Source organism: Anomalospiza imberbis, chromosome 2 (genome assembly GCF_031753505.1).
Source record: "Anomalospiza imberbis isolate Cuckoo-Finch-1a 21T00152 chromosome 2, ASM3175350v1, whole genome shotgun sequence".
Classification (NCBI taxonomy): Eukaryota; Metazoa; Chordata; class Aves; order Passeriformes; family Viduidae; genus Anomalospiza; species Anomalospiza imberbis.
The window spans coordinates 32,340,254-32,363,472 of record NC_089682.1 but is presented as its reverse complement, the minus strand read 5'-3'; the positions used below and the strand labels follow the sequence as shown (position 1 = coordinate 32,363,472).

The window sequence follows — 23,219 nt, the reverse complement described above, 5'->3', positions numbered from 1 at the left end:
TTGATAACAGTTTGGCTGGACCAGCCTGCCAGTCAATTATGGACAACTCCTCCATTTACCATAAAGTCTAGAGAAATAAATGTGTGGTGGGGTTTTTATTCATATTTAGAATGTTGGATTAGCAGGATGGAATTCACGATGACAAACCAGGAGACAAAAATGCAGGTCTGCACGTGCCATGTTCCTTCCTGATTCAGCTTTTAAGGGCTTATTCTAAAAATCTTGCATTTGTTGGTGTCAGTTTATCCAAAGTGGGGGAAGGGTGAGCAAGGTATGAACTGAAGGTATTTACATTTGAACACTAAGCAATTTCTGAAGAATGAGGTAGGAACTAGTTATTGCAAGAACTGTTGCTGAGTTTAATTAAACCCAGCTGGGCCTGGAAGAGATTCCAGCCAAAAGCCTGAGGCTGCTTGCCAGCAGCCTGTCACATTTGATAGCTCACACTGCTCTGAACTTGGCTGAGAGGGGTCAGGCACACAGCACAAACCGAGCTCTCCTCCTCTGTATCCAAACTCGCTCAAAAATGCACAGATGCTGCCAGCTGACTCGAAAGCCTCTCTCCTTTCAGCCTTGTTTGAAGAGGCCCCCGGGTTCTTGGAAGTCAGGGAGCCCAGCGCTGGGAAGGCTCAGGAAGGTGTTCTGCACATGGACCCAGGGAAGGAGTTCTGCACATGGAGCCAGAAAAGGTGTTCTGCACGTGGAGCCAGGGAAGGAGTTCTGCACATGGAGCCAGGGAAGAAGTTCTGCACATGGAGCCACTGGCAGTGGCTGCTGCGGGATGCCCCGGACATCTCCCAGCAAAGCCTCCCTGTGCCTCTGAGCTGGCAGCTGGAGCCAGCCCCTGTTCCTGGAAGAGGTACACAGTGTGTGCAACACTGCTTATGCATTGCTGCTTTAAAATATCCCTGTGTCACAAATACCACCTTCTTTTTAGGGTACCTCCCCCTCGGTTTTGCAGCTTTGTGCAGCATAATTTAGCAGAAACCATCACAGCAAATATCCCATCTTCATCACAGAAGCGGGCACCTTAAATCTGATGAATTTCACATTGCTTTCCTTCCTTGATACCTGAATGATAGGATAAACCAACAATTTTAAAGGAATAGTAAACATGTAGATGAAAAAAAATAATTTTCTGTTGAACTACACTTTTCCTTGAAAACTCACATGGTGAGTATAACTATTTATGTTGTTTGAAAGAGTTAAGCAGGCACCTCTTTTCCCTATAGAGATCCCTTGGGTTTCCTAGGTCCAGTTTTCTATTTTTTTTTTTCTCTCTTGTCTCCATAACCACCATTGGAGAACTCTCTCAGCCTCTCCAGAAAAGCATTTCCACTTCGCTGAAATAATTAAATATTTCTTGGACCAGAGGACTGGAACCTCTACAAAGGGCTTATTTTTCCCCTTTTTCTTTATTCTTTGTTTCCCTGGTACCCAGTGAATACTTAATTACAAGCTGGAAAAGTCCAACTGGAGAGATGAAATCAGGGAAGATTCTCTAGGTCAGGGGAATTGGCTTTAAAACAGCATTGTCCCACTGGAGTGAAACAAAATTATCCTTCCACAGCTGAAGATCTGGCTCATTTAATCCAAAGCACTGCCTTTCTCCTTTTTCATAATAAAGACATTCAAGGAACACTTCTGTGGCAAAACTCAAACTGCTATGAACCTCATTACTAACTTCGGAATAAATGTTGCACAGGTTGATTATTACTGAATTTAGCAAGTAAGATATAGAAATAAAGTGTATAAAGTGAGGGGTTTACCTATCCTGGGGAACAAGGAATGGGGTATGGAGATTTAGAAAAAAACTCTAGGGATGTGAATCATCCACACCACTGTCTGGTTGCAATCAAAGCTTGCTACTAGTGCAATTTAGTGCTACAAAATTCAAAGATAAGCTCTAAATCTACTTCCTGCTTGTGTGAACATAAATATGTAGTAGCTTTGTCATTTTTGGATGGTTTTCTCATCAGATAGGCAGCTGTAGAGAATGCATTGTCTTCTCTTGTATTTCTATTTAACAGCATCTACCTAGGTAGAGGGAATGTGTTTCGAATATGGTCTGGACAGAGACAAAAGTCAGGACCAGATTTCTTGGCCACTTTATTGTGTAAGCAGAGAGAAACACTGTGAGGGCAAAGTTGAACACTGGGTGTTCAAATACAGTCATTTTGGCAGTCAGGTACTAGAAATGGAAATTTAGGTGTCAGATGTGTGTGTTTATACTTGAACTGAATTCCACCTTTTTAGAGTACAGCACCTCTTCTCATTTGGTCAGGTGTAAAAATTGTTTACAATGAAGAGAGGCAAAGCTGACCTAAGTCTTGGATTCTAACAGTGTGATGTGGGTGGCTGGGCAGAATCAGGCAGAGGTGCATTGTTGATTATTTTCTGCCCTCTCATACATTGCAAAGATTGAAAATCTGCCTAATTTAGCCCGGTTCGAGCTTTTAATAACCTGGGTCCCTGAGCATTTGCCCATTGCTGGACTGAGATAGAGCATGAAAGTCAGTGTGGATCCTGTTGAGGCTCATGCGCAGATGTCTGTGATGTTGTAGGACATTTTTCCTGGTGTTTGTGTTAGGAATTCAGCTGCCTGATATCTGCTGGCATTAGCAGCACTCACAGTTGCTTTAGGCTACACCAGTCCCATGTTCTCTCAGGCACCAGGAGAAAAATTCACTGTACTACTGTAGGTACTTGACCCCAATCCTATTTAACTTGAGCAGTCCTCCTGTGGCATTCTTACCTTGGCTCTTGGTCTTGGTTGTAGCAGAAGGACTGCAAGAGCTTTTCATCCTTTGGTCTTGCTTCAGTGGTCACTGTTAACCAGCAACAGGGTGTAAATAGATCATGCCTGTGATGCCTGCTGCAATATTAATTTATATTACATTAAAAGCAATGATGTAGTCTATTAAAGTGACCTTGTGGGCTATAGTCTGACCCTCTGTTTTACACAAACAGCATCACTGTTGTCAATTATGGATTAATTCTCATTTTTCCCTTCCCTGAGCTCCAGGGCAATATTTTAAAGTACTGTGGAGGGATTGTTGAGATTTAGGAATGGTATTCTCCAGTTTAGTGTTCCCATTGGAACACCCAAAACCCTGTCCCGCCCAAAAGGAGCAGACAGGATTTTCTTTATTGTTTCTATTCACTTCATAATATTTGTTTTCCCTTTCTTCCCATTACAAGTTTTGTTTGGCTTTTCTCTTTTTTTTTCCTTCTCCTGTCCTTCAATTTTTAACTTTTCCCATGGCACTTGAAAGATACTGTATTTTAATAATGTTAATCATAAGTTTAAAGTGCACCTTAATTGTAGATATCTCTACTTATTTCTTTTTTCTTTTCTACTTATTTTAAACTTTTTTTATTGATAAATAGTGGACAACTTTCATTTGAAACCTTGGGTTATATTTTTTTATTGTTTTTATTTTAAGCTATTTTAGAGCTAATTACACGTTTCATCTGAAGTCTAGATACCTCCTTAGCAATCAGAAGCATTTTCCAAATCATTTTCCTATTTTTGACCAAAAAGCAAAAACTGACATTTATTTGTAGCAGCACTAAGTTGTCGTACAGTAAAACTAAAAGCAAAGCACTGCCAATTTTTCCAGCTGGAATTTCCCCCTTCAGCTGTGCTGATCCTCCTTTTTGTTCCTTTGGATAATTAGTGATGTTCCTGAGTGCTTCTTTTATCAGCAGGGATAATCTCTGTACGTCAGCCTTGCAGCTTTCCATGTGGTCCAGGACATGTTTGCTTCAAATATAAACAAATCTTGCAGTACACTTTGTCCACCCCAAATGGCAGCACTTTTTGGATGGGTACACTTCAGCACTGCCAGGACCAGACTTTCCTCAATCTTTTTTAACCCCATCTCTTGATGGTTTAGTTACTGTTCAGTATTTGTGTTGTCACTTTAAAGTCCTCCTAATGCGAGGACATATCTCAGATTTTTGCATAATTTGTCTTATCCAAAAAGGAAAAAGAGATTTATGCTGCTCAAGAGCAGCCTGTGGGAGATATTTCAGCTGTTGGTGATTCAGCAGCTCATGAGAAGTTCTGCAGCTCTGATGGTGCATTAGTGAGAAAAGTCTATAGAGACTAATCAGGATAAAATGGTCAAAGTCTTTTATTAGTTTTAGTATTGCATCAGTGTCATGCTTGATGGGAGTTTAGTCATATCCATAAATATTTAATAAAATAATAAAATTCAAGGATAACTGAATCATGTTTGACTCAGTTTTGTCCTTACTCACACTTGGATTGGGAATTTAATAGTAAAGATATAAAATCTATTTGCACTTCATGCCACACATTTTTGGTGCAATTATTTGTTACTATTTTTACATCATCTTAAAGAAAAATTTGCAATGTCATCCTGCAATGTAACAAATGCCCAGAGATTGCCAAGAGTCCTCAAACTTTCACCTACTGAACTTTCTCTAATGTGACTTTCATCTAACTTTTAGCTCTAGCTCCTAATATTTCCTTTGGCTAGAAAAAAAATCCAACCTCACAAACAAAAAACCCACAAACAAAACACCTCCAGTTATTTCCTATATACTAAAACCCGAACAAATAAATAAGAAAACAAAAAAAACCTCAACATGTCTTGGTATTTGGTCAGAGACACTCCTAGTGAAAGAGCACAGTGATGATGAGGGAGAATGCTGAAATTAAAAAGACTTGCAGGCAGAACAAAGGTAGAAGCATTTGCTTTGAACCTGGGAGCCTCCCAAGCATGTCCCAGGTGTGGGCCACATGAGCTGGGGAAGGAATGTGGCTCCGAGGGGTGATGACAGCTCCCAGTCTGTTCTGCCTCAGTCCCAACATGCACCAGTGCATCTGTTGTGCATTTCCAAAGGATTTGTCTTTTTCTTGCTTTCTCTTTCCTTTGGTAAATTATTTAAACAATTGAAGTAAAAATTGAAACCATTATTCTGAACAGAAGCACAGAAACTCTCTGAAAGAAGATGTCTTCTGTGAAGACAGGCTGAGAGAGTTAGGATTATTCACCCTGGAGAAATCTTACAGGATTTTCCAATACCTGAAAGGAGCCTACAGGAGAGCTGAGAGGGAAATTTAAGGCTAGGACAAGGGCTAAATTCTGCCTCACCACTCAGGCCCTAACTATTAGAGCCAGACTGAAAAGACAAATGTTAAGAGCTATGTAAAAGGTTGCGTGTTCCTTCCATTTTCATCAGGCAAGAAATCTGGCTGATTTTATTAAAAGAGAATAATAAACAACATAATTTAATTCTGATATCGTACTCAACTTGTAAGATATCACCCAGTCATCACTGGGGCCTGGATGCTGGCTCAGAATGTTACTGTGTTTAAGAGAAAATGCTATGTGAGATAGAAATCATAAAATCATTTAGGTTGGAAAAGACCTTTTAGACCATTGAGTCCAACTGTAAACTCCATAAAACAACTCCATTAGTAATTTGTTCCATTTACTGTGAACACCACTAAATAATAGAAGCAAGACTGTAGGATACGCTGATTGAAGAAATCTAGAACAAATGCTTGTTTGGATTTTGTTGTGAAGTGTATTTCAGAGAGCCCACTTATTGCACGGAAATTAAGAGCTATGACCTCAAATGCTTGACAAAACCATCTTCCAAAATTGCTGGTAAGTGTTAAAGTTTTTGCAGTTTTAGAAGGAAACAAACAAACCAAGCAACCCTCCCAAATCTAAGGGCTCAGTCAAACACCTGCAGAGTCCCAAGGGAGGGCTGGCTGTGCAGCTGGCCGAGGGCAAGATTATTTCTAACCTCCCTGGTCCCTTCTCATATCCATTATCCAGGTCATTAGGAGCCTTTTTGTTGTCCCCAGAGCTGGAATCCAGAGCAGTCTTGTGCTGGGACAATAAATCTGGTGTAGAAAACGTGAGGTTCTGAACTCACTTTGGCAGGTTTTTAATTTCTTAATGATTTTCAGAAGTCCCTGTAGCCAAGCAGAGAGGGACAAAGTTGAGATCTGTGCAATTGCCAGAATTGAGTCCTTGCCTTATATACCAGGGCTGGAGGGAATCATCTGCTCTTCAGATGTTTTTATTTATTATCTTTGTGCAATGAGACCTAATCTGCAGTAATAACAAAGATTTATTATAAATGTAATAAACTGTTTTTAAAACTCCAAGTGACTGTGGAGTGGCTTTGGTTCAATGAACCAGTGGAGGTTTATGGACTTTGAGCATCTTTCGTGAAGGCAGAAGCTTCTGAATTCAGGATTGCACTAAAGCAAAAAGAAAACCAAGAAATAAACACTTGCAGGAGAAGATCTCAGGCAGGGTGGTCCCCAGCCTTGTTGGTCTCAGTGTTTCTATTTTGCTGAGGAGAGCAAGCGAGGCAGTGTGAGACATTGCCCCAGATGTGGGGCCTTCACGCTGGCCACCAGCCAGGAGAAAGCAGAGTGCAAAAACTATTTCTAGGATGAGATAGGAGAAGGGGAAGAAGGTGGAAAGGAGCAGCACTCAGCTGAGCCAGCCAGCAGTGTAGGTCTTTGCCTTTCTGCTTTTATTGTGGCTGTGAAATGCAAATATTGCTGCATTTTAGAGCAAAGCTGTGGAAATCACCCCATTTCTCAATTCTTTTGGTAGAACTTGAGCCTTCTGTTCCTCTTGACCCACAAGACACAGAAAATCAGGTCCATCATTGAGAGCTCTCCTCTGTCCTTTCCTACACTGTCTCTACCTATGTGACCATGGTTGTAACAAAAAGCCACAAGAAATGGGGACATTTCCCGCAGTCCTCTCATTTGAAACTGTTATGAGTAATCTGACTGGATCTGCAATTTTTTTCAGATAACAAAAGCAAAGCAACTGGTAAAGGCAAGGTCATTTGACCCTAAAATTTATAATGTGAACTCTGCCTCAAAATATTTAGAATGGAGTTTTCATAAAATACTTTCCTACTTGCTGAAAAGTGGAGATCAGACAAAGCACAACTTGACTTTGGGGTAAAAAACCCCAAACAACTTTAACATTAAACTGAAACCTCAGACTATACAGAAGTGAAAGTTTTTATCTATCTTCTCTCCTCTGTCCTTTCTTTCCATAACCTGGAATTATTCATAGTTCCCATTCTATACTGGACAACTTTTCTGTTTTTATGTGCTTAAAAAATTAGGCAGAGTCTTTTTGCTTAGGAAAGAGAGAATAAGTACCCTTCTAAAAGTATCATTATAGATTTTCTCTTTCCCAAAGCATCCACCTCCTCCATTAGGATGATTAAATTCATTTTAATGTAGTGCTAGCCAGGTGGGATTGTTGCCTTCCATCAGAGAACCATTAAACAAATAACATGCTTTGCTTATATTACTCTCATGTAGAAAGCTGGTTTCTGTCTCTAAACCTGCTAAATCTTTGGGGATGTGTCAGCTCTTTCATCTTTTCCCCGAGCTTGTTTTAGAATGGCATTCAGTGTGCTTGTGGATGTGGTAGGATTTGCTGCACAAGTGATAAGGTTATCAAATTTTGAGGCTTCTCCATGCAACAGTTTAACTTCCCCTTACTAAGTCAAGTTGCCTTTAGGGGTTTTCCCTGCTCTCTATTCCCCCTCTGTGACAGTAGCCAAAACAAGGAATTCTTAAAATCTTTACAGATGTGAACAGGACCTTAAAAACTGGTACCAAAAAAATCACACCACCATGTCCTGTGAGATTAATCCCAGCTTCTTGACAGTACTGGGCCTTTCAGAAAATCACATTTTCCCAGGTGCTAGAGGCAATGATACCACTCCCATCACTTCCTTCAGTCATCAGACAGGAAATGATTTAAATACACCTCCATCCTATATTAATATATGCATTCTATATAGTTTTGCCATACTGATTTGTTAAGGAACAGAATTTTCAACCTTTATCTGTAGTGGATTTATAACTAATTGGCTCTTTTCCTGTTATTATCATATTTTTCCATTGAAATCAATTCTAATTGGATTGAATCTTAGCAAGAAAGGCCAAATGTTGCCAGAGAAAATGTGCTCTAGTCAGTAAATCTTGTGGTTGCACACAGATGACATTACTGAAATAGATAATCCTCTACAGATGCATAAATTTCATAATCTAAAAATGCTCTCTGAACTATTTTACAGGAACAAATAAAGGCCAGCTAGATGACACAGCTTACAAGGGCAATGGTAAATAAATAATTGCTAACGCAAGTCTGTGATGTCAAAAACTTTTAAAACCGGCATCTCCCACTTGATCAAAATTTGTAACACTACTTTTCCCACAGAATTTCTCTGTAACCATTTTTACAAACTCAGTTATTTTACAGAAATAGATGATCAAAGCTTAGAAGAACCTGTAGCAAATCCTGTTTCCTTGACACTTGGAGCACTTGGCATCCAGCCTGGTGTCCTGAGGTTGTGCTGCCAAGGGAAAAAAATACCACATGCATCCTTGTAAAACTTGTGCTGCTTTCTTTGGCACTCCCCCCTCCCAGGGACCGTGTCCATGTGGTAGTTCTGCTTTGTTTCTTATTACTAGCAGCTGAGAGAGTTGGTGTCCAGGGGAAAGATCTTGAAACAGCCTTAACAGGTGTTCCAAGGCCAAAGTTTCTGTGCAACACAGGTGTAAAATGAGATGTTTGCTGCACCTGATTCACTATTGATCAAATGGAACAAGCACTGGACAAGAAAATACAAGCCTGTTTTCCTAAATAGCTGCATTGTCCAAGGCACAGTGCTGAAAGAGGTGTGAAAGAGCGCTCACTTTCCTTTAACAGCTCTATTCTCTGTCTTTTCCAAAGGCTTTCAACAAATGGGTTGAAATCTCTTATCTGTCATGGGCATTTCCAACGTGCTGGAAGTGTTTCAGTACTCTGGAGAACGTGTGCCTTTCCTGAAATGCATCCTTTTGTTGGCTCTTCAGATATTGCTGGAATCATGGACATGGGCAGCTTTAACTGAGGTCCCTGAAAACTACTTATGAACCTTTTTCCCTTGGAAAATGTTACATTAACAGCCCTCGTTATGCAATGTTTGGAAACAACTGAAATGTTTATAACAGATGATAAGAACTAGAAAATATATTCTGCACTTCTACTGCAGTCAGTAACACCTGTGTGAAGTTGAGGCTTCTTTCTTTTATGCTTGGCTATGAGCAAGGTCTTGTACAATCAAGTTTTATTTTCATGGTATTTCTTGAAAGTTATTAATAAAATCCAACACATAAATTTTAGTACCTGCAGTTAAGTCCAGTCTGTTGGGTCTTAGTGCATCCAAGGGGTGTTTCAGGCTGTGTGTGAGCAGTATTTTCACAACTGGGTGTTTTGTTTGGATGGAGGGACCCTGATAGGATTCTTTGAGCCCTAGATTTTTATTGTGTTCACAGTGGAAACCTTTATCCTGCTCCTGCAGTGAGTGCTAGTGTGGCGCCTGCTCTGGGCCTGAGACTGGAGTTCCTCTCCCCCTCAGAGTAAGATGCAGGGGATTGGGGTTGATTTGTCCCTTTTTAAAAATCACTGGTGATTTGGGGCAGAAATTATGGAAAATGTTGCAGAAAAAATCAGGACAAAAATAGGATATAGAGTATTTGAGTGATGGGAAAGGACTGGCTTTCCATGCTTCTATGTGTTTGTGCATATGGTCATGTTCATAGCTGTGTGCTTTAGAGCTGTTGTGCCTGAGCCTGAAAATGGAGATGTGGCATAAATTGGATGAAATTTCAGCAAGAAACAGTAAATTCACTGAAAATATTATGGTGGGACCTGTCCTGTTATGTCAGCCCCCCGACTCAAGCTGCAGGTGCTCTGTACTTGGCAATTTCTGTGGGGTCTGATGGATTTTTGTATGGAAGCTCTGCAATATGGCTGACCAGGGATTGGGTTTTTGTCTAGCAGGGTGATGCCCAGTCCCTGACTGAATATGGTTTACTGCTAACACAAACCTTGCTGCAGTGGCAGTTGCTATTAAATTAATCAAAGTATAATTAATACTAAACCAAAATATCTACATAGAAATCACTGTCGAGTTTCTCTCAACAGAGCACCAGCAATGGCACCAGAGGAACAGGCAGGAACTGATTCCCAGGAATTTCCTCAGCACAGGAGGCAGAATTTCTTCCCTAGGCGCTGCCTGAGCCCTGAACAGATTGTCCAGAGAGGGAGTGCAACTCTTAAATTAGCACTAATATAGCAAAAAAGAATGAGAGAAGCCTCAAAGTAACAAAGTAGAGACCCAGAAGAACAAAAAATATTGGCCTGTAGACAGAATTTCGAGTGTTCTGGCAAAGATGAACACAGAAATTACTATAGAGGGAATAAAAAAAAAAACCCAAGGAACATTTGGAAGAGAAAGCACAATAAATGGGGAAAATTGGCAATGAACAGCAATCTTAAATTAACTGCAACCTTGTGTTAAGTCTTCTGTTTTGTTGACTCTCACTTCAGATTTATGTGACACCTGATATGTTTCTTAGCTTCTCAATAAAGCATAGTCTTGCATAAAGATAATGTACAATGGGGAAAAAAGTTATTAAGAAAAAATACATCTAGGCATCTGAACTGTGTTTATGTGTATTTTTTCATAGTGTAATGGCTATTAACTCCTGCAAATTGTTAAGCAGAAAACCCTGTGCTCTGCTTCATAATGTGCAAAACCCCCAAGTGACTAAAAATATACAAAGAGATTTAAGAAATAATCAAGTAGGTAATAAGGAGTAATGTTTTTTGAAGATTTGTGTATTGTGTATTTCAAATAACAGAAATAAGAAAGGCAGAAAGTTCTGTGCTCAAGGTCTATGGCTTTCTTTTGACTTTTGGACAAAAATTCAGTGAGCAGTAAGACATACTGGTCCCATTTAGGGTTTCTTCCCACATTTTTGTCTCATAAAAGGAAAGTTAGTGAGACTTGCCTCAGAAGTGGCATTAGTAAACTCTTCCCTTGTCCTCTTTTCCTCAGCTTGTAGGAAATCAGAATTTTCTCAGATCTCTGTTTAAGACCCTTAAGACCTTTCCTACTTGCTTGAAATCAGGTCAGGAAGAAGATTCCTCCATGCATGAACACACACTGTCCTTAAGTGCAGTAATTTCTTAGAGATCAGGTTAAAGTTTTGTCCTAAATCACTTCTGCTCACAGAAACTTGGCAGCGCTGATGTACCTCACTGCCATCCTCATTTATTGGGCCAGACTTTCTGCCTTTCTCCTAAAATTTGACCTCCTTGTCACAGCACCAGATCATTTCTGGGTGTAGCAATCTCTCAGTTTTCTGCTTGTTTATATTCATGGTGCACTGGCCCTCCAACAGGTGGTGGGAAAAAGCTGATAATGGTTCACTGGATTACATCCTTTAACGTGGGCACTGTTTTGAGCAGGTTTTAAAAATCTCTTTTATCAGAGTTATTTAATGATAATGTCAGCAGTGAAAGTTCTGTGATCATCTGCTACATTCTAAATCCTGCAGAATTTCTGTTTCATTCCAGGCCATCTGTGATTCTTCTGTTGCTGTGAAACATTTGTTTCAGTTGTGCTACAAAAAACCCTGCAGTACCTTCCAGTCTCTAATTATTGTTATTGATCTCTCAGCAGATAAAAGAGTCCTCCAAGCCCATATCTGACTTCTCTTTGGTGTTTTGAAATTATGGGGGGGAATGGCCTTTTTCCCCCTTTATTAATGAAAAACACCTATTGACCAGCACATTGAATTAATGCTTTCGTATAAGACATGTTTTGTGTGGAGACCTGCCATGTTTGTTTCATATTAAGAGAGTCACACTATTTCATTTTGTTCAGTCAAATGCAGGAAATGTCTGATCATCTCTCCCCATCATCTTTCCTCCCACAGCAGTGCTTAATCACTCCCTTTGAAAAACTCGTATTTTTGCAGTTGGAAGGAAAACATTGATAACTGATTAAATTCTAGCTCTGCAAATGCTGCATACACACATATACAGCATTTACACACATAAATGATTACTTAGGTTTTAGACAGATTTGCCTGTAATTTGTGCTAAAATATCTGAATACTTGGAGACTTTGTGAGTTTACTTTGGGAGTTTGGAAGTATTTTAGTCACTGTTATAGAAGACCCACATATTTTGAGTTGTGGTGAGTTTTCCAGCCTTGATGATTCTATGAAACTACAGATCCCAGGACAAAATCCTGCTGGAATTCCACTGGTAACTGGCCTTCAACCAGGGGGAAAGAAATATTCCCAGGTTTATCCAAATGCTGGGACCCATGTATCTCTGTTAAAACTTAGTGGATCTTCCAAGATTTAAATGTTCCTATAACTCCTAGCAGAATTTGCTTGATGATTCCCTGAGTACCTATAGTTTGTAACCTGGCTTTTCTCCTAGGAGTCACTTTTTGCTCTGTTGTTCTTCTTACTTAGAAGAGAATGCTGAGATTTTCAGTCCTGTAGGCTGTGACCTGCAGTTATCCCAGATTCTGTGATAAAGGCTAGCACAGCAAGGATTATGTCTCAAGTGCTCCCTCTGCAAGGGAATGTCTCCTTCCATCAGCAAAATTGAATTTCAAGTTGCTGAATTAAAATGGTATCAGGAATTCACTGCTTCTTTTTGAAAGTTCAGAGGTGGCAGCTGAAGTATATCTAACATACTTATTCCACTTGTTCCAGTGTAGATAATACATTCCAGTGTATTATCTACACTGGAATAATAAAAGCCCTCAGAAACAAACTACCAAGCTCACTGATTATTGCACTGACTGGCATCCTGTGGCCCAACATTTTTTTGCAGCATTTCGTCTGCTGGGCAGCTGAAGAGTGTGTTCCTCCACACAACTTACAAATGTTTATGTAGAGAGCCTGAAATGTTATATAAATAAAAATTAACTCCACAGCCTTATCATGATTTATAAAACCTACACTGGGATTTGGAAGCCTGTTTTGCAGCACAGTTTGCAGTGGAACACGAAATGGGACTGGAATGGAGCCTGGTTTATGTGAGAGAGAGGCACCAGTAAAGTGAGAGGGAGCCAAGCTATCCAGTCACAAACCTTGTTTCCTGCAGCACCCCATCTCTTTTCTTGGTGGTCTCCTGCTCCTGTCCAAAACAGGAATGTGGCAGAGGGGCAGGTTTCCCTCCAAGCATCCTCAAATTCAGTCTAATTGGGAAAAGCAAAGCAGACACTTAAGTGCATTATCCTGCTACTCAGCTGTGTGTAGTGTGAGGCAAACATTAAACATCTTACTGTCCTATATCCCTGGGATGAGGTAAATTTAAACACTTCATCTGGCTAAAAAAACAGGCTGGAATTCACAGGAATTTTCACAGGAATATTCACAGGAACATATGAGCATTCCTTAAGTATGATTGGACTAAAAATTCTGTCACAAGTCATTCTGGTGTGACCTCACTGCGACCTCATGCAGAGCCAAGATTTAGCCAGCACATGTCTTGTAGGATTTCTCTCTGGAATGCTCACACTGTGACTTGATGCTCTGACCATTTGAATACAGATTTTTTTTTTCCTCCCCCCCCACCCCTTACCAAATTGCATGGAGTAGTTCTTGAATTTTGCAGTGGTTGTGAGAAAAAAAATGTAATATAAGGGCCAGATCTGTTAGGAACTGGCAGAGCTCCATGGACTTGCTAAGGTTGTGCTGCCCCAGCATTCATAAAGGTCAGATGGTTACAGACTCGTGAGAGCAACACAACATTTAGGGCTTTGGCCAGGTTCCAAATTGGTGTGGTCAGTCTTGCTTTTCTTCAGAATTTGGGGCTTATTAGCTTATATCTACTTGGTCTCTGTAAATATGCAAAATAATCTTTTTATATGTGGCCTGCTTAGCCAGAACACTCGCTTGCCAAAATGTGTCTGTGCTTTCTCTTACAGCTCATGGCTTTATATGGAATGCTCCTTCAGTGACTTTGCACATCTACAGCTTTTATGGTGTGCTGTGGTTGTGAGTGCAAACCTCACAAGCAGGTGAGGAAAATTGTAGTTCCAGCTCAGACTCTCAGCCACAGCTCTGAGACTGCAGATGAAGATTTTTCTCCAGACAGATATAGGGAGGAGTTAGAATGTGATATTCTATGGGACAGCAGCACCTCTCTTATGGGCCTCATTTTCTTGAAGATAAGAACAAAATCATTTTAGATTAAATTTGGCTTGTTAGAACTGTCAGGGTGCCTCGTTCTTCCACAATTTCATTCATCTTCCTGAGGACAGAAGCCTTTGGATCCAACACCTGACAGGAAACAACAACTAATGATGATTATTTGTATAATCTAGAAGTACTTTCTCTTCCTTTCATTTGGGAACATTTGCACTCTCTCTGTGTCCCTGAGTTCAGCTGAACAGCAGCCAAACTGCATCACTCAGTTACTTCTTTAGTCTTTTAGAAAGGGAGGGACAAGCAAGTGAGAAAGGCTGAAGTAAAAAGGGCTTTATTTCACTGGTGGGAAAAGGGTTTCTCTGTGCTCTGAGACTGAGTTGGAAAACCTGAATTTTTAAGAAACACAAGAAAAAAACATTTAAGATTTCTGATTGTAAGATGAGCAGGAGCAAAAGAAGAAAAAAAATGATGGGTTGAATTCTTTAAGTTCATTAATACCTTTGGAGGAAAGTTTGCTGAAAAATGTCATGTCTGATTTCTTGCAAGCCTGTGAAACTGTAACAGAGATTCTGAGTCCTAGAATACATCAAGTGCTGAAGAAAAAGTGTAAGTGGGAAATCAAATCTTATATCAGTTCATTGGTCATTCTTTTAATAGATTCATAGTGTCACAGCATGGTTTGGGCTGTAAGGGAGCTAAAAGCTCATCTCCATTCAATCCATGCCATGGGCAGGGACACCTTCTACTATGCCAGGGTGCTCCAAGCCCCACCCAGCCTGGCCTTGGACACTGCCAGAGATCCAGGGGCAGCCACAGCTTCTCTGGGCACCCTGTGCCAGGGCCTCACCACCCTCACAGAAAGGAATGTCTTCACAATTATCTAATCTAGACCTGACTGCTTTCAGTTTAAAACCATTCCCCCTTGTCCTGTCACTCTAGGCCCTTGTGAATAGGCCCTTTCCATCTTTTTTGTAGACTACCTTCAGGTACTGGAAGGATGCTTGAGGTCACCCTGAAGCCTTCTCCAGGCTGAATAATCCAAATTTTCTCAGCCTTTCCACTCATTTGTATGTTGTAGTTTGGCAAGAAAGGCAGGAAGAGACATCTCAGCAGAGATTTTCCATAGGAATTAGTGTTTGATGTCATTGGGAGCACTTTTATTTCCATTTCTGATGCAATAGTAGGTTTTTAACACCTACAGCATTCCCCATTTGGAGTTCAAGGAAAGCTGATTTCTGTGATCTTTATTCTGGAAAAGCACACAAAGTTGAAGTAAAAGGTAAGTTTAAGAAATATAATGCATTAGAAAGGGAGCAAAGTGTTTGCAGTATTTGCATTATAAATTAATGTTCTTGTTACTTCCTTGTCCAAAGAAAATTGGTGTGTTCCTGTGTCTGAGGACATCATGTGGGAAGTACAAAGCAGTTTTTGCAGATCTACAGTTCATTAAAAAATAAAAATTAAAAAAAACAACTTGCCATTAGTGGGTCATCTGATGCTGTAACTGTTTGCTGGTCCCCAGCTTCCAGGTAGGTTTTACAATAAAGTTTGTTTCTGGGGGTTTTCCATTTGATTTTTGAAAAATTATTTATCTATACTCAACAACATGGTTTGTCCACACCTGTTTTCAGCTCTTCTGTGCTGCCAGGAGGCTTTCCTTGTTATCTATTTGCCAGAGTGTTTCATTGCAGATGTGTTTTGGCATGGAAATGGCATCCACACTTTTGTCTTTGCATTCTGGCAGAGCTGTGAGTGACAGCCATGACCTCTCTGATGCCATCATCACTGTGCAGAAAATGTAATTATGGTGTAGTTCTCTGAGCAGCTCCGTATTTTGTGTGGTGGTACCTTCATGCAGACAGCAGGGATTTCAGGAAGGATTGTTTTTATTCCCTGTCCATTCCTCCCCCATTTGGCTGGTTACCTGTTCCCAGTCCTGCCTGCCAGGTGCCTCTACTGAGAGGAAAAGCAAATGCCCCCTGTGCCTGGCCATGGCTGAGGGAAGAGCGTGCAGAGGGAATTTTTCAGCTGCTTGTTTATCAGAGGCTTGGAATTGAGCTGGGAATCATAGTAAGTCTGATTTGCCTGTTAGCATCCAGCTCTGTTTAGTATCAAAGACAGCTGCAGTGCTTGCACAAGACAGAGCCTTAGCTGATCAGCTAGCTCAGTTTACTGTGCAGGAAAAGGCCAGAGAAGGCTTTCATTTTAATGGAAATGCGGTTCTGCAATACATAAATAAAGTTTGCTCAGAAATCCTGAACAACAGTCATGCTGTAAATTGTCTCTTTGTTTTGTTTTTCTTTTCAGGGTTTCTGGTGTCCTTTCCAGTGGATGGATTGTTCATGTCTGGTGCTGTGGTCCAAGAAAAGAAGGAACAAGCCTGAAAAGCCCCACATCCTCTTGTAGGGCCAGATCCATCCTTTGGATGTGGTTCCTATTGAGTACACCAGATATTGTGGTTCCTATTGAGTACACCAGATATTTCCCAAGTGGAGCTAAGCACAGAGCTTGACCTGCTGATCTTGCAAGTCCCAGTTTAAGTTCCATGTGTGCTTTTATCCAGTCAATCAAACAACTGCTTATCCTGTGAGATAAATGCCGTCGTCTGAGATGTCTCCAGGCTGCTCTATCTTTTCTCCTGCTTCTCACAAACCCTCTCTGTCTGACCACTGGGTGTCAGTAAAAGACCGCAAAGTGGTTTTTTGTAATTAAATATACATGAGTTCCTCTCAGGCTCTGTGGGTGTTCCTTACTTAAGGTGGCTAAGGCAAATTTGAGAATACAACTCACATACACACCAGGAGTGTAGAATAATTAACAAAAGCAGCTCAGATCAGTAAGTTTTTCCTGAATCATGTCACTATTCTACTTGAATTAATTCATACTATCAGGGAACGAAATAAATTAAAGAAAAATAGTTTCTCTTTTTATTTCTTGTTCGAGCAAAACCACTATTCCCAATGTAATCATGAGGTACAAAGCTGTTACATTTTACTGTATTCATATTTCTTGTGCATGAGACGTTATGTGACTGGAGGTCCCAATCCTGAAAGGTGCTGTCCTCATGCAAGGTCACCTGTAGGAAAATACCCTTACAAATGTATGAGAATTTAGGGGGTTCCACACCATTAAAAAAATAAAAATCTGTTTTCAATGCTCTTCCTCCTTCCACCAATGGGGGAAAATTCTACTCTGGATTCTTTGGCAGAATGAACTCCAAAGATGTAGATATGAATATCTCACCTGAGACATGAGCTGAAAATTTAGTGACAGCTGAAAATAGTTTAATTGAATGGAATGGGTAATTGTGAGTGCACATAATAGCTCCTGTATTTACATGTCACATTTGTTATATGTTGAATTTTATTCCAATTTTCAGTATGTTGAAGGTGTAACAGCATTGGAAGAAACCTGAAGAGTTTTGGACACCTGTCAGGAAAAAAGCGGCCCCTGGGAGCTGGGCAGGTATCACAAATATTTGGGGTTATGTAATAGGCACATTAATTGTATGGCACTGCAAAAATCATCTGCTGTCAAAAAAATGAGAGTTTCAGTCAGTTTGGTCCTACCTCTTTAGTCTGCAGAATCCTCTGACCACTAAAATAAGATAAATAGTCAAATTACTGTGGTTTGCTGCTCCATAATGCTGCCATGTTCAGGAGGATACTGCTACCTTTGCTCAAACTCTTCTCAGACTTTAAGGCAAATTTGAAAAATTAAGCCATGTAAATACTTACTTTAAAATAACCTATTTTGATGGTAACTTCTTAGAATTAAAAAAAAATCTGCAGCAAACATTTCGGCGATACAAATAAAATATACATTGGACTCCTGTTCAGAGTATAAATACAAGAAAACAAGATTCATGCCAAAAGTTCTCTTTTGCATATACAAAATTGAATACTGAATTCCCCCTCTAAGTTCTTTCTCTTTCCAGAGTGGATGGTAAAATTCACAGGTATTTGAGACTTACCATGCTACATAGTTGTGATGTGGAGCAAGGAGCAAAGGTTAATTTAACTGAATCTGTGTCAAAAACCTCTTAATATTGTGATTTGTAGGTGTACACAACCTAAATTGTATGTCTAAATTAGGGGGAAATAACAGCTGAGCACTGCTGAATTTCCATTTTTTCCCTGCCCTGAGTGCCACTAGAGGCCCTATTGTCACAGCTCCTGCCCCTACTCCGTGCTGGTGGAAAAGAGCTGCAAAGTTTCCAGCATTGTCATTAATGCAACAGCAGGTCTGGAGGTCGAAGACAAAACCTCTGGGCAGCTAAAATCAATAATTAGCATTATTTTCCCTGTATTATCAATCAAATCAAAAAGAGCATTTTTGCTTTACTCTAAAGCTGAACTCCTCAGCCTGTACCTTCTTAAGTGTCCTAGTGAAACAAACCACTTGATTTAATTAAAAGACTTGCAGTTATTTTGAAACAGTGATGCTCAAATTTTTTTTAAAGAAGTTTTTATTTCAGCAATGAAACAAAAGACTCTTAACTGGTCTGTTGTCATTTATAGTGGTTGGAACATGCAATACTTTTCTGTTTTAACAGGATCTAGTACTGAGAGTGTTCTGTGTGTAACATGCTCTTAAATAGTTCAGATCAAAAAGCCTATGAACTGAATGCCTTTCAGCATTAAAGAGAACAGATAAGCTGGAGCCACTCTGCTTTTACAAACTTGATTTTATTAGACATAAACAGATCACATCCCAAATTAGATTTGTACAGTGGCAGAGAACCAGTACATATGTTGAATTTGCAGACCAGAAATCTAATATTTTTGTAAAAAATAGGTACTTCAGGCAAATGTTTCTTCACATATGTAATGCATGATTCACTTCAAAGTTCCTCAATAACAATGTAATACTTCATTATTTTTGTACATTGCCTCACCATTTTGACTACTATGACTTCAGAAAGCAGTGAAAGTGAAATAAAGAAAGGGTCAAACATCTCAGAATTGTATTTTTGGGAAATTTGAATAGGAATCCCACCTGGGAGCTTTAAAATGATTATCTGTAGGGTGTTTGCTGGACCTGGTCCAGTTCCTGCCAAGCTGGATTGGAGAATCCTATTAAATTTTACTTTTTTTTTTTTTTCCAGGAAGAACCCCTTGTTTCTGGAGAAGGACTCACCTCAAGCTGTTTTAGACCTCCAGAAATTAAGACTTTTATTCTCCATTTTATACTGAGGTAAAATGTAGCAAAAAAATGAGTCAGCAGTGAGTGGTGGTTTTTCACAATCAAGATAATCCATCACTGGACTACCCTCACAGGAGTTGTGGTGGCTTTTTCACCACCAGCATTTTCTATCAAAGTCTAATATTTTATAAAAGACAATAATTAACTTGGGAATGTCCTGTGATATGTGGTGTACAGGAGATCAGCCTCAGTTACTACAGTGGTCAGTTCTGGCCTTATGATTTATGCCTGTATTTGCTTCAACAGTTATTTCAAATGTTTAATATTTGCAATTTCAGTGTTTTATTTCATAGAATTTAACTTCTTGTGTAGGTGGCACATGTCATGCTTCCCAAAAGCAAACAGCATAGAAAAAACTACTGCCCTTGTCTAGTTAGAGACTAAACAAAAATTTAATTAAATCTAAGGGATTAGTGAATGTAAAAAGGAATGAGAACAAACATACAAGTAATTTAAGAGATCAGAAATACAGCCAGCTAACTTCAAGAGAGTCAAAAAATGGCTTGAGTTTTAAAAGTGCATGTTAAACAAAAAAACAAAATAGCTCTTACAGCCTCCCCCCCGTATAACTGAACATTTTAAATTATGCCATCAAATTTGGGTAATAATAAATTGTGATCCAAATAAAATGACTTCAAATAACACTTTGTTTTTTAATAGAAGTAGTGATGATTTAAATGCAGTTTGATATAAATTAAACATGAGTATAAATATATAAATATATAAATGTATATACACGCAAAAAATCACTTCAGAACAAAGAAAAACTATCTCCTAGGAAGCAATCTGATAGTTTCCAAGATAAACTGTCTTTGAAGTGTGGCTCTGCCCCTGAGAGCACCCTGCCAACGGTGCTGGTCCAAAGTGACCTCCTGGGATGGTTTTAGGGAGAAAATGCCCACCAGCTTGGGCTGGAGCTGGTGTAGGATGGAAAGGACAGGGAGAAGAGACTTTCTGCCTGCCTGGATTCTGCCTCTCACTCCAGAGCACTTCAGGCCTTTCAGAGACATTTCTCAACCTCTCCCACCCTTTCAGTGAAGAAAGTTTTTGGCAGTGGTGTGGGTCAAACTTTAAAGCTCTCTTCAGGGGTTCAGCATCCTGCCTTAATGGAACAGATTAGGGACTCTGCAGTTAATACTTCTCTGTTTGCTGATAAAGTGTGGAGTGAAAGGGACATAGGGAATCTGTGTTTTCCAGCTTCCCTTGCTTATTTGCTATCTCTCCATCATTTACTTTCAATTAAAAGATTAGTGGTAGTTTACTTCAACCACTGTGATATGAAGCTCCTGCTTCTCTAATTGCAGTTGAGGAGGGAGGAAGGATAAAGAAATAATCTTTATGCTTGGAGAAGGAAATAAGGAAGAGCTGTCTCCTAGTAGCAGTCTTTGCACTGAACTCTCCCATGGCCACTGAAATTTGCTATTATATGTGTAAAGAATGAGATGCAAATTATTATGTGTATCTCAGTATAACCTGCTGGAGTATTTTGCATTTTAAGGGTTTAATTGAAGCTCATTTGCTGCCAATGTGTACAATTATTTATTTCAGCTGAAATAACTCTCTTTAAGTGAATATTTGGCCAGTAATGCAGGCTTGCCTCTGAGGGCAAATCCTCTGAATGAGCTGCAGATCACAACACCCAGACAAGTAGTTCCACACAGAAGGGTTATTTTCTTGGGCCTTTTTTTTTTTTTAACTTTTTAATCCTCTTATTCTTTTCTTTGGGGAATAGTGAGTCTTTTTTACAGTTACAGAATGGCCCATTCATTATGGGTTTCATGATTGTTCCTGGAGAAAGGATGTTCTGCATGCAAGTTGCCCAGGTCAGTTCATGTGTAATGTGGGTAATGTCTGCTTAAAGCCTGATTTGGTAAATTTAGCCTTGCCATGCCACCTGAAATTGGGCTCTTGGAACTGTTTCCATAGCCTTCTCACCAAGAATGGGGCTGCTGCTTCTCCCTGATTAGGTATTTTGCAGAGATCTGAAGGGATCCAATGCTCAGCTGTACTCTTTTGTCAGTCCTGCAGGTGGAGAGACAATGGGAAAGGTTTTCACTGAATTTCTCCAAGTGCTGGATAAGAAGCCTGGGCACTTTAGGTACTTTAACATGCCAGTTGTAGCTCTAATTTTCTCAGTGGTAGGCAATTGAAACATTCCTTCCAGTGTTTGGCATTAAGATGCTAAACCCACTTATTTCCTTTGTTATTTGAACATATGTATCCACCCTCAGGGTGTTGGTTTCATGGGAAGCTGAGCCACTGAATTCTTTGTGGTGATTCAGGTGGCATTCAGGTACCTGAACACCAGCGTGACTTCAGAACATGTTACATTTGTTTAAAAGGTTGTTTATGGGAGAAAACCAACCAAATAACCAAACCACAGAGCAATATCAGCGCTCTGGCCTCAGCTCAGTGTAACTGAGCATGTCACAGAGCATATGTGGGAACCACACAGGAGCCATCAGGAAATAAATTATTGATGCCCTATTGAAAAGTGTTTTTTTCTTGGTGTTCACTTATGGATCGACTCACCAGGCTGGAAAATAATAAAAGGAGAAGGCAAGATGACATCCAGAGCTGGTCAGCTGTGTGGGAGTTCACAGAATACCTTAAATTCACATTTTAGCGGACACTTCTCATTTTTGACCCTGGTCTTTGTACATTAACTCCTCTGGGCAGTCATTCATGCTCATTTAAAGGCTGAATAACAATGTCTGCATGTTTTCAGATTTAACAGTAATCCATATTATCTCGTTCAAAGTGCCCTTTTCAGCAGAGATTAGCAATCAGCTTGCTGCATTTAAAATTAAATTTACTTGAATAGTGTTTGATTCTACAGCAGTGATATCATGAAACTCTAAACTGTGGCCTGAACAGCGCATTGCATGTGTTCTTTCTTCTTTCAAAAGTGTAAAAGTCTGTATTATTTTAAATATCCTCTAGTTGTTGTTGTACTTCTGTATTGTTATACAACTGGAAGTCCACTAGACTCTCTCCCTTTAAGCCAGTAAACTTGAGTCCTCTTTATTCCTATCAACTAAAATGAGATTAATCAGCATCAACTCACAACTTCTTTATGAAAATCCGTTCAGGAAGCGTTGCCATTAATTTCATACATGAACTAGCCCAAGTCTCCCCCACTTTTCTCACAAAGATGGAGCTGGAAGAAACCACCAGTGCTAAGATTCTCCATTTAGATATGGAAATTATTAGTTGCTGAATAGAACTAATAAACATCCCGAAGGCAGGTTTGCTTTCTACTTCATTGTGGCTGATACTCATCAAAATCAGTGTTAGGAAAAAGTAGGAAGGGTTTAAGGTTGAGAATAGCTCCTTTCCCCTAAAATATCAGCAGTTGTCTCACCCTGCTGCAGCTGAAATCCTGTCCTAAAATGTAGTGCTGATCCCAATGCAGGCTCAGAGAGGGGTGCCCTCCAATACTGTTTTATTTTTTTCAGGACAAAACACAGATCAGCATGTTTAAACCAGAGTGAAAATAATAATAATGAAAGTAAAAATCTTGGTCCATTCCCTTCATCCTTCTTCACTAATATTGCAGCATCTTTTGATCATCACACGCTTTCTCATAAAGAAAAAAAAAGATTGCTAAAGAGTTTCTGTTAGTTTTGTGTCAGTAATCACCATGGAGTTTTATCTTTATTAGTAAAATAGGGTGATACCACTTAGTCATGCTCCCATACTGCTTTGTAGTCTGGAAGTATGAAACTTGAAACATATGTGGAGCAGTATTAACCTTGTAAACCCATCTGGGCAAGCGTTGCACCCAGCTCTGTTTATTCTAAAAATACATTTTTATTCAAAGGGATTTAAGTTCCTTGAGTGCCATCCTCCCCTGCCAAAGTAAACCCATCAAGATATGCCAAGAAATTGGACATTTCTTACTGATATCCTCTCACAGCACATTTTCTTTGACAATGGCAAGAATTTTGCCTTCCTCAGGTGAAGAAGCAGA

The 23,219-nt window shown here is 39.7% G+C and overlaps 1 long non-coding RNA gene across 4 annotated transcripts; it reads left to right on the top strand.

Annotated features, from left to right (window-relative positions):
• Positions 1 to 14,925: 14,925 nt before the first annotated feature.
• Positions 14,926 to 20,902, top strand: LOC137468597 (uncharacterized). Of its 4 annotated transcripts, none has more exons than XR_010996041.1 (4): positions 14,926 to 15,570; positions 17,431 to 17,506; positions 19,149 to 19,237; positions 20,795 to 20,902. It is a non-coding gene; the product is annotated as an uncharacterized lncRNA (long non-coding RNA). The 4 variants fall into 4 exon arrangements; XR_010996039.1 differs by having other exon boundaries at positions 14,928 to 15,570; positions 17,421 to 17,506; XR_010996040.1 differs by lacking the exon at positions 14,926 to 15,570 and adding an exon at positions 16,502 to 16,877.
• The last annotated feature ends 2,317 nt before the right edge of the window (positions 20,903 to 23,219 follow it).